We start from the raw sequence: 10,636 nt of genomic DNA, 5'->3' as shown, positions 1-10,636 counted from the left end.
TGGTTGGGGGCTACTGCACGCCCAACGGATTTGGGGAAGTTTTCAATGAATTTTCCGCTTGGTGTTTGCATATAACTTCTTTAAATGTATTATTTATGATAAAGTGACAAGTTATAGCCATAACTCTTTTTCTTCAATTGTTAAAATTATATTAATTTACCATTATTTATTTAATTTATTTGTTTTTTGTATTATAAAAACTACTATATTTTTATTATATATAAAAATTTTACATATAGTTTTCTGAATTGAGTTGGACATGACAAATATAGCATTTTAGAAAAATATTATAAGAAAATGTTTGTGTTTTTATCCAAATTAAGAAAACTTAAGTTTTTTTGAAATATTTAAAAAAAGTCCTCCCCGGCGGGGAATCGAACCCCGGTCTCCCGCGTGACAGGCGGGGATACTGACCACTATACTACCGAGGACTTGTTTAAATTTGTCTCTCATTTCGCTTAAATACCGTATTTAATACTATTTTTATCTACAAAGTGACTTAAATAACGAAAACATGCCAAAAATTTTTATTATATTATATATATTAAATTTTTCTAATTTTAATACAAAATTAAAATAAAATATAAACATTATAGATAACAATAACATAACAATTTTAATAAAAATTTTAATAAAAACAACAATAAATCAGTAACGGAATTTTAATAATAGTAATAATTATTAAAATTTTAACAACTCTTAAAAATATTTGTGGTGTAACATGTGTTTAACAATGTAAAAAATTAGAATTTTATTTATCATAAACCATATGACTATAATATTAATACCATAATAATATAATTTGGTTACCTTTTTAAGATAATTGGATTAGTATAACTGTAATTGACTGATATTTTTTTATTTAATTCACTATAAAAAGAAATAATGTTACAATAAAAATAGAATAAAATAGTTAATATATCTAATTTTAATACAGTTTGACCTAAAGAACAAATATTTCGGTTTGATCAAGTTCAAATAATCTATTTAACATTAATTTGTCTAATTAACATTCTTTTGATTTATTTTAAAAATGTCACACAAATATTTTTAAGAATATAATTATATTGAATTGAACAAAAAGTATCTTAAAATATAATATTATATAATCATTTAAATTATATGATGAAAATATTAAGTTAAATAAAATTAATACGTTTTACTTTTATCCCTTAATTTTTATAACAATTTCTGTCAATATTTTTCTTAATATTTATTTTTTCTGAATGAATAACAATTTTGTAATCAAATATAATCAAAATGTTAATATAATGTCAAGATAATTGGATCAGTGTAATTGAAATTGACTAATATTATTTTTTTATTACTTCACTATAAAAAGAATTAATGTTGCAATTAAAAATGGAATAAAATAGTTAAAATACTTAATTTTAATAGAGTTTGACTTAAAGAACAAATGTTTCAATTTGTTTAAGTTTTACAAATAATCTATTCAATATTAATTTGTCTTAATAACCTTCTGTTAATTTATTTATTTTATCAATATCACATATAAATTTTAATTGAACAAAAATTATCTAAGTTATTTAAGTATATTATTATTTATGAAGGTTAAATTTTCATCTGATAAGTGTAAAAAATTGATAGTTTAAATTAATATTCTTCTAATTCATAAATTTTATAAATGTATTAATGTTAAATAAATGTTTTTATCAAACATTATTTAAATGAATTTTCATTAAAAAGGTAGTATTCAAAAGTACCTAATAAAATAAAATTATTATATAATCAAAATATCAAAATTTTATAGAAATTTTATTGTTAAATAAATAATAAAAATCTTTACAGTCAATCTTTTAGTTTTACAAATAATCTATTCAATATTAATTTGTCTTAATAACCTTCTGTTAATTTATTTATTTTATCAATATCACACATAAATTTTAATCGAACAAAAGTTATCTAAGTTATTTAAGTATATTATTATTTATGAAGGTTAAATTTTCATCTGATAAGTGTAAAAAATTGATAGTTTAAATTAATATTCTTCTAATTCATAAATTTTATAAATGTATTAATGTTAAATAAATGTTTTTATCAAACATTATTTAAATGAATTTTCATTAAAAAGGTAGTATTCAAAAGTACCTAATAAAATAAAATTATCATATAATCAAAATATCAAAATTTTATAGAACTTTTATTGTTAAATAAATAATAAAAATCTTTATTAATGATTTTTGAAATTTAATAATTACCTATGTATTAACAGATTAATTTAATTTGCAAAGTCGAATTGAAATTTTATATGTAAAGTGTTAAAAGTCATTAATTTATTAATAGATTATTAAAAATTTAATTAATTTATTATTAAGTTGAATATGTGTTATTTAACATTTCGTTATAACAAACAATATTACGTATTTTTAGGTGTCACAATGAGTTTTATTTATATGTTGATCATTTTCACAAAAACTGAAACGGCACGGAAGCCGTTTTCCCCCGACATCAACAATTCTAAAGCTCGTTACGAATGTGCTGAAAATGTTGTGTTTCCACCGCGACTCATTAGTGCCGGCATCACGTCAAAGAATTTCGGGGGGGTGTCGATGGCAAACGGGCGTCGGAACGCGGGGAGCGTCGAGGAGCCGCTCTGATTGGCCTCATTTTGCAAGAAGCGCGTCTCGAGCGTCGCGCTGCCGTCACCGGCAAGTCGTGCGGTCGCCTAAACACGACTTAACGTCCCCCCTTCCTGGTACGGAACCCTGTCCCGTCCCCGGATGCTGCTGACTCGTGACTGTATCAATAATTACGACACAAACCGACTGTCTTCCTTGCCAACTGATGTTGCGCCACCCTCGTCATACACCACCAACACATGCACCCTTCCAATTAACACTGTCCTGCTGGACGACGAACTTTACACCTATTTTGATAATTGAGTAGAAAAGTACACACGTTAGGTGGTGGAAAAAGTAATTTATGTTTTTAACTTTTAACTTTAAACATAACTAATCAAAAATCCTAATTGTTCTACAAATAAGCTTATACTTTCCTGGAGAACGAGACAACTTCATTTATAAACCCCTTTTCAAAATTAAACCATTAAACATGGGGAAGTATCTAATTAAATGGTGGATGAGGTAGAACTTTAAAGCTTTCTGTGAGTCTTTAATGCGACATATAATCTTGTGTTGTCATAAAGAAACAGAAAACCTTTTTCTACAGACTATAATGACAGATTTTGAGTAAGTTTTTCATGATCCTGCTCAGGTTGAGAAGAGTAGGCAATTGCATTGATCATTTGAACTCTTAATGGAAAATTCTACTTGAGTTCTCCATACAGTAATCAAAATTTTTCTTGGGTTAGGATTTTTTATTGATAATGCACATTCACTAGCTTCAGTTCATTGTCCAGACAGGAAAAAAATGTAGCAGTAGACACAAAACTACATGTAATTTGAAAAGGTGATGACGACCACAAAAACCGAAAACTGAAACGAATAAATAGATAATTACAATTAGTTGGCACAAAGCGATTGTAGTTGGTCATCCCCGGTGTGCGAGTTGTCAAAAAGGCAATCGAAAGGCGAAAAGCGAGAATGATAGGAAAATAACATGGATCTCGGGCGGAGTGGCGTTAATAACACGGTCGGTGTGCCGCATATCCCTCCAATTTGTTTGAACACTCATTGTTTGGGGGGATTTCGCAAGTCACCGGAGGCCCCGCTCATAGATCTTAACAGGAAGCGAGCCGCGATGCTCTCTCATTATCGTATAACAGTTTAAAACAGGGCCTTTAGGCTCTTATAACCTGTGCATCCAATACGTTTACTAGTAATGGTAAATTAATTAAAAACTAATTAAACTAATTTTAAAAATTGAATATAAGCACATTGTCAATTATCCTAAAAACACCAAAAGGAAAGTGTAAAAAATATTGATTTTCTATTTAATTAATAATTTTATTTAAAAAAAAAATATATTAAAAACTATAAACATTTTGAAAATTCGGTATAAAATCATTGCTAATTTAAAAATAAACAATATATGAATTTTAGAAGAGTATGTCTTTTAATAAGATAAAAATAAGAAGATTACAATATTAATTAATTTATTTTTTTATTGCGAATTGTTGGATAGCTTTTAAAGAATATTTATCCAAATTTTATGAAAAATGAAAAAATATTTGAATTTTTCTTAATAGTTTTTAATATTTGAGAGTACACCAAAAAAATATAACAATATTGATTAATTCTATATTTTTTGTTAAAAACTATATTTTAATAATATTTAAGTACTTTTTTTATAAACTATCTAATTAAATTTTATAAATTCTTTCTTCTTAGTACTTTATTAATTTAGAATTAAAACAACCAATTTAAATCAAAATAATTAAAATGTCCAAATTATAATAAAAAAAATTAAATTATTAAATTTCATTTAAATAAAATTAAAATATTTAATTCAAATTTAAAAAATATATAATAAACTTTAAATTAGAAAAAGATAAAATATTTACCTTAAATAATAAAATATTTAATTTAAAAATATAAAATATTTAATTTAAATTAAAAATAGATTTTAAATAAAAAATATTAAAATTAAAAAAAAAAATAAAATTTAAATTAACATAAATAAAAAATGTCCAATTTAAAATTAAAAAAATTTTTGAATTATTAAATTTCGATTAAAGAAAATTATAATATTTAACTTAAATTTAAAATAATAATAATAAAATGCTTAATTTGTATTTAAAAAAGGTAAAATATTTACTTTAAATAATAAAATATTTAATTTAAAATTTAAAAAAAAACAAATATTTACCATAATTTAAAATTAAATATTAATATTAATTTAAATTAAAAAAATAAGGAAATATTTAATTTAAACTAAAAAAATAAAATATTTAATTTAAACTAAAAAATAAAATGTTTATTTTCATTAATTAATTCATTAATTCTATATTTTTTATGCTGAATTTTAATAATATGTTATATTTAATTAAATTTACTACTTGAAAGCTTTCTGCTAAATTATATATTTTTTAACGTATGATTAGGAATAAAAAATGTAATTTATGATAGTCTCCCTATTCCAGAAATTAATTAGGGTGACATTATGTAAAAATACAAAAAAAGAACTAAATTTTACTTATTTATTTATTCTTAATTTTTAAACCTTGTTTATTATTTCCTTTTAGATCTTTAATAACAAAATGTCTTTCTGGTAACATCATAGGCGGAAAAACACGGGTTTAATATAACAGAAATGGCCCTTTACTTCACACACCTATGTACGATCTTTCCTCGCGCTCCACAATACGTCCACCAGACACTGGGTGTTATGAATCGAACGGGCTATCGCAAACCTATAATTATACGGATGAGCCGACCGTGGCGGGTTACTTTATTATTTTCCAAATTAATTTCGATTTTCTGCTGCCACGTAATTATGACAGTACGTCCCCCCGCGCCACGCCAACACCTTTATTTAATTGCGCCAACTGTTTTACGTAATTGTTCCCCCATCGGAACGCCATTGTTTGCTTAATATTTGGCTGTTGCGGCACATCAGATAACTTGATATTTTCGAAATGGGCGTTGATTGTGGTTCAAAACTTACCAAGTCGGAGTAATTATTTTTGTTTAATTGTTACGAAAGGATGTTCGGATCTCATGTTTAAAGGTCACCTTGTTTTGGTAATTGTTTATAAAAGAATATTAGGTGGTGGAAATAGTAATGTAACTTTATTCAACAAAATAATCAGCACTAAAATCAACTATTTTTTGCAAAAAAATTCATATCTCTATATAAAAATCTGTGTTCTTGGAGTTGAAGAATCTTCAACTTCAATCTCAGTGTGACCTCCTCTTCAGAATTGGATAAAAAAATTGGACAATCTCAAAAATAAATAAGTCACATATATATCTGGACTATATAGTGGATTGAAAACATCTCATTTAACATTTTGAAGATACTTTTAAGTCTTCAATTTGAACAATCAGAACTCCTTTTTCACTGATTAAAAAAGTTTGATTGTCAGTTTTTCAAGGTCTTGTTTAGTTTTTTAACTCATTTATGTTAAGTCAGCCAGAATTCATCGTATGTGACAATACAATCAAAAAGGCTCATTTGCCTTACTTATAAAACATGGACAATTAAAATGTATACTATTGTAAACTTTGGAATACCTGAAGTAATCTACTTCAGGTATTATTCTTTAATATTACAATAATAAAAGCCATTAATGAAATAATAAAGCTTAAAAATAAAAGAAAACTAATCTGTTATAAATTATTGTTAGTAAATATTGTAAACAAGTGGTTACCCACTAAAATGTTTACATTAAAAGTTAATTTTGAATTTGAATTTACATTAAATCCTTAAACCTATACATCTATATTTATTAATAAATTAGTATAGTAAATTTAGAATTTTATTTTTAAAGATAAATAAACTGGAAGCACTAAAAAAATCTTTTTATAGAAAATTGTTTATTTCTTAAACATAAATTTGAAAAATGTTAATATGTTATTTAGGTTTATTTTCCATATTGTAACTTGTAAATATAATATTGTAAAAATATATATAATAATTAACTCATTTTAATAAAATACAAATGTTTTAATTTAAATCGTTACATTTACTTTAAGATTATAAATAATAATTTATCACACATTATTTATATTAAATTAAATTAAACTTTGTTTTAATTTAGTTTAGTATAGGATTGGCAGTAAATAAATTATACTATAGCATAAAACTTTCTTTCGTATCCAATTTTCTGAACATTTTTATTATTGTGGGATAATCGGGGATGACTTACAAATATCGTTTTATCTACAATAACTTTTATTAACAATCAGGGATTTATATCAATTATAATTCGAAAACAAGCAAAAGCTGATTAAGCTTTTAGGTTTGAGTTCTCAAAGTCATATTACAGGTACGATCAATCGCATTTACCTATTTGGAAACCGACTTTAAAGAAATGTAACAAGTTAAATATGCAAAATTGCAATAAATTTTACGAGGGTTGTAAAATTTCACTACGACTTTTCCAGATGAATAAAGAAAGCACCTACCTCTGTTATAACCAGTGAAAATATTGTGGACAAACGTTTACAATAGATAGTTGAATCAAAATATTTAACTCGGGTTATAAATAAAAGTTAATTTTGGGTTAGAGGGGATGGGATTCTGCAATTTTATAATTTATTGGTGTTATAAAATTTATTGACCGGTAGCTTCTTCAAATCAATTAAATTTGACTATCAAATTATTCTTTGGGGAATTTTGCAGAAATCTACAAGGAGACTATACGAATAATCCTAAATAAAAATATATGTGAAAAATATAATTGATATATTAATTTTTATTCATTTTTTTGAAAATTTGTATTCTATGTACGATATACTACCTTATAATCCATTAGTTCTTAAATTATTTGATTAACAGGAACTTTAAATAATTAAAATATAAAATTTTATTAGTGTAAAGTTTACAATCTTACAATTTTTCGAAATAATTAAATTTGACTTAAACATTCAGAAATATACATACATATAAGATGTAAAATATCTTTTTTGTACAGCTTTTATGAATCATTCTGTAGATAATCAGATATAAGAAAAATATAATAATATATATAAATAAAATTAATGGTCTTTTGAAATATATAAAAAGAATTTTTAAGAATATTATTAAAAAAGTAGAAAGTTGCTATAATTTTGTGCACAACAGTAACAGAAAAATATATTAGTAAAATATTTTAATAAGTTGCCATAATTATGGCCACCGATGTATATTAATTAAATAACATTAGTATTTACGCTATTATATAAAGATTATTAAATAAAATAATAAAAATATAGTCATAAATAATTTTAAGAATAAATTTAAATGTTGTATAAAGTTGTTTGAATAGTTTCTTATTAAAAAAATTAACTAAACTAACTAAAATTATAGTTACTTATTATGCCCATGAGCAGAAGAACAAAGTACATAATTGAATTCATATTTTTTGCCATATGTTGTGCCAGTTATAAAGTGTGAAGCCATGTTAGAACCCGTTGTTATAATACGCCTATTCATTGGTCCCGACCATAGAAAACTGGCTACAATCACAATAATAAAAAAAAAATATACGCATCTCACCCCTGTCGCACGGCGAATAAACAATAAACATTATGGCGTTGAAATTTACCACGCATTTTTAATATTAAATGGTAGCCGAAGGGGTCGCGTCTTACCTTCCATTTTCCAGTCACCCCGAAAGGGGTTCCCTCGACCCGATTTACATTTATAACTTTATCTGTTTGCACACACATACCTCTCTATTAGCCGTGGTTTCAATGGTGAGGAATTCGCAGGGTAAATGTCACCATTAAATTGGCCATTGTTGCTGGGACGCTTTGAATTTGACTTGGTTTAAATGTGTGTTTATTTATCATTTGTACGGAGTTATGGGGCAACCTCATAATTCACTCTAACTGGAATTCTTCTTGCAGACATCAGACATGTGGTTTATTTGAAAATTCAATCATATTTTTAGTTATCTATACTTGTTTCTGAAAAAATTTAACCACTAGTTAGAAAAATTATTTATTTATATGAATTTTATTATTATTATTGACAATTTAATTAGTGTTTCAATTTAGATAAACTATCACTATCTATTATGTCACCTAAATATTTTCATTAACCCTTAATGGTCAACTTATCTTCAAATGTTTTATATAAAATATTCCAGACGATTTTATCTTCATATGTCATTTATGATATGACGGACCGTCGATTTGTGGTTGGTTGTTTTTCGAGCGGGGTGATGCCCGAAAGGCAAATCGAATTAATTGATCGCACCAAAATCATCAAATATTTACCAGAGAATTACGGGAAGCCCGACTTTGTAGATTAGATCACCGATCCACAGTTGTATCAAACCAGGATTAAAATGACAAACAATTCTCACGGAGAGCTAAGAAATATATTTATTAAAAACATTTCAGTTTCAATATAATATGTTAAAAATGTGTATGTTCTTGATGTGAAACTAACTTCCTGTCCTGATCAAAGCTAAAAAAATATAAAAATATAACTATTTAAGCAAATTTGAATGATTTTCTATGAAAAAAGAACCATTATATTAAGAAAATATATTTTACCAAATTACAGTTTGACAGTTTGATGGTATTTTTGTGTTAAATAAACAATATTATTGATTTGAAGACAAATTTCCTGTCAAGATAAAAGGTAGAAGAGGTTATATTTTTAATATTATAAACAAGGTGCTTCAAAAATCTGTGATCAAAATTTGGAAGCCTCTCAAATTTAAATTTTTTCTCATATTTTTGTAACCTTTGGTCCAATCGTGCTTAAATTTGGTATGCATTACCTTAAAATAGATGCCTACAATTTAGTGTAATAAACTTTTTCTATATTGTAACAGTGGGGTATTTTATGATAATACATACTAAATTTAAATACAATTGTATCAAAGGTTACGAAAATATTAGTAAGTTTAAATTTGAGGGGCTGTTTTTACTGTGTCAAATTTGGTTCACCTATCTTAGAAACACCTTATAGATTATTTTTGTTAACATATTGATATATTTTGTCTCTCAGTCTAAAATTAGTCTTGTTTATGACCAATAATAAAAAAAATCTAAATTGTTTTTTATTCTCATATTTTCATAACCTTTGGTTTAATCATTTTTAAATTTGGTATGTATTATCCTAAAACACACACCATATTCAATGTAATAAACTTATTTCATAATAATACCCTTATTTCATAATAATAGTGCCCTATTTTCTACATCACTGAATATATTCTATTATTACATTTTTCATATTCTTTGCATAATTTAGTAAAAGAGTGCTTTTGATTAATTTTGAATAAAACAACCTTATTTTGAGATATTTCAATTTTATTGTTTTTTTTTTAACATTAAAAGTAGAGTTTAATAAATAAATATTAAAAAACGATGTAAAAATTTATTCAAATAAATCAAAAAATAATTTTCAAGTAGTTAATATTTAATATGAGAGTTTGAGTAGCAAAAAATGTCCTCTTTAGTAACTTTATACGACTGTGTGATAATTGATATTTGTTTCTGTCTCCAGACGTCAATTACAAAACGATCCGACTCCGATCTGACGGTATCGCGGCGGAAATATGTAAAATAAGCCAACTGGGGATGAAACCACGTCAACATTTTAAAAAGCGAATATTTATTAACTGCAGCCTGACAATTACAGAATGTCACTTGTCGATTTTATGACTGACTGACTTACACCTTTTAACTTACTTATTTTTCAGTCCGCGTTTCGTAATTGATTGTAATACACGGCGAATTAAACGGATGTCAATGGTTCTTGTTTGCGTTTTGGATTGTGATTCCGTTACGGCCGGTTTTCTACCGGAGTTCCAACCGATTCCGAATGATATTTCACACGACGGCGATATTCAAAACGCAGCGGGGCCGAACACTTGATAAATTCAGTAGAATGGACGCGAACTGAACACCAACTGCATGGGTTCAAATAAGACGGAGTTACTTGACTTGGGTGATTTTTACGCTTTTAATTTATGTGAGAGAATTTCGTCGGATTTAAAATCTTCCATTTTTTGACACGATTGAACATACAAGTTCCATATGTTGATGTTAGT

General features: G+C 25.6%; 1 non-coding gene across 1 annotated transcript; it reads right to left on the bottom strand.

The window, feature by feature from the left end:
* Positions 1-359: 359 nt before the first annotated feature.
* Positions 360-431, bottom strand: Trnad-guc (transfer RNA aspartic acid (anticodon GUC)). The gene has a single exon. It is a non-coding gene; the product is annotated as a tRNA-Asp (tRNA).
* Positions 432-10,636: the final 10,205 nt, after the last annotated feature.

The sequence above is a fragment of the Aethina tumida genome, chromosome 7 (assembly GCF_024364675.1).
Source record: "Aethina tumida isolate Nest 87 chromosome 7, icAetTumi1.1, whole genome shotgun sequence".
NCBI classification, from domain to species: Eukaryota; Metazoa; Arthropoda; class Insecta; order Coleoptera; family Nitidulidae; genus Aethina; species Aethina tumida.
The sequence above is the reverse complement of the archived record's forward strand: the minus strand, read 5'-3'. Positions and strand labels throughout refer to the sequence as shown.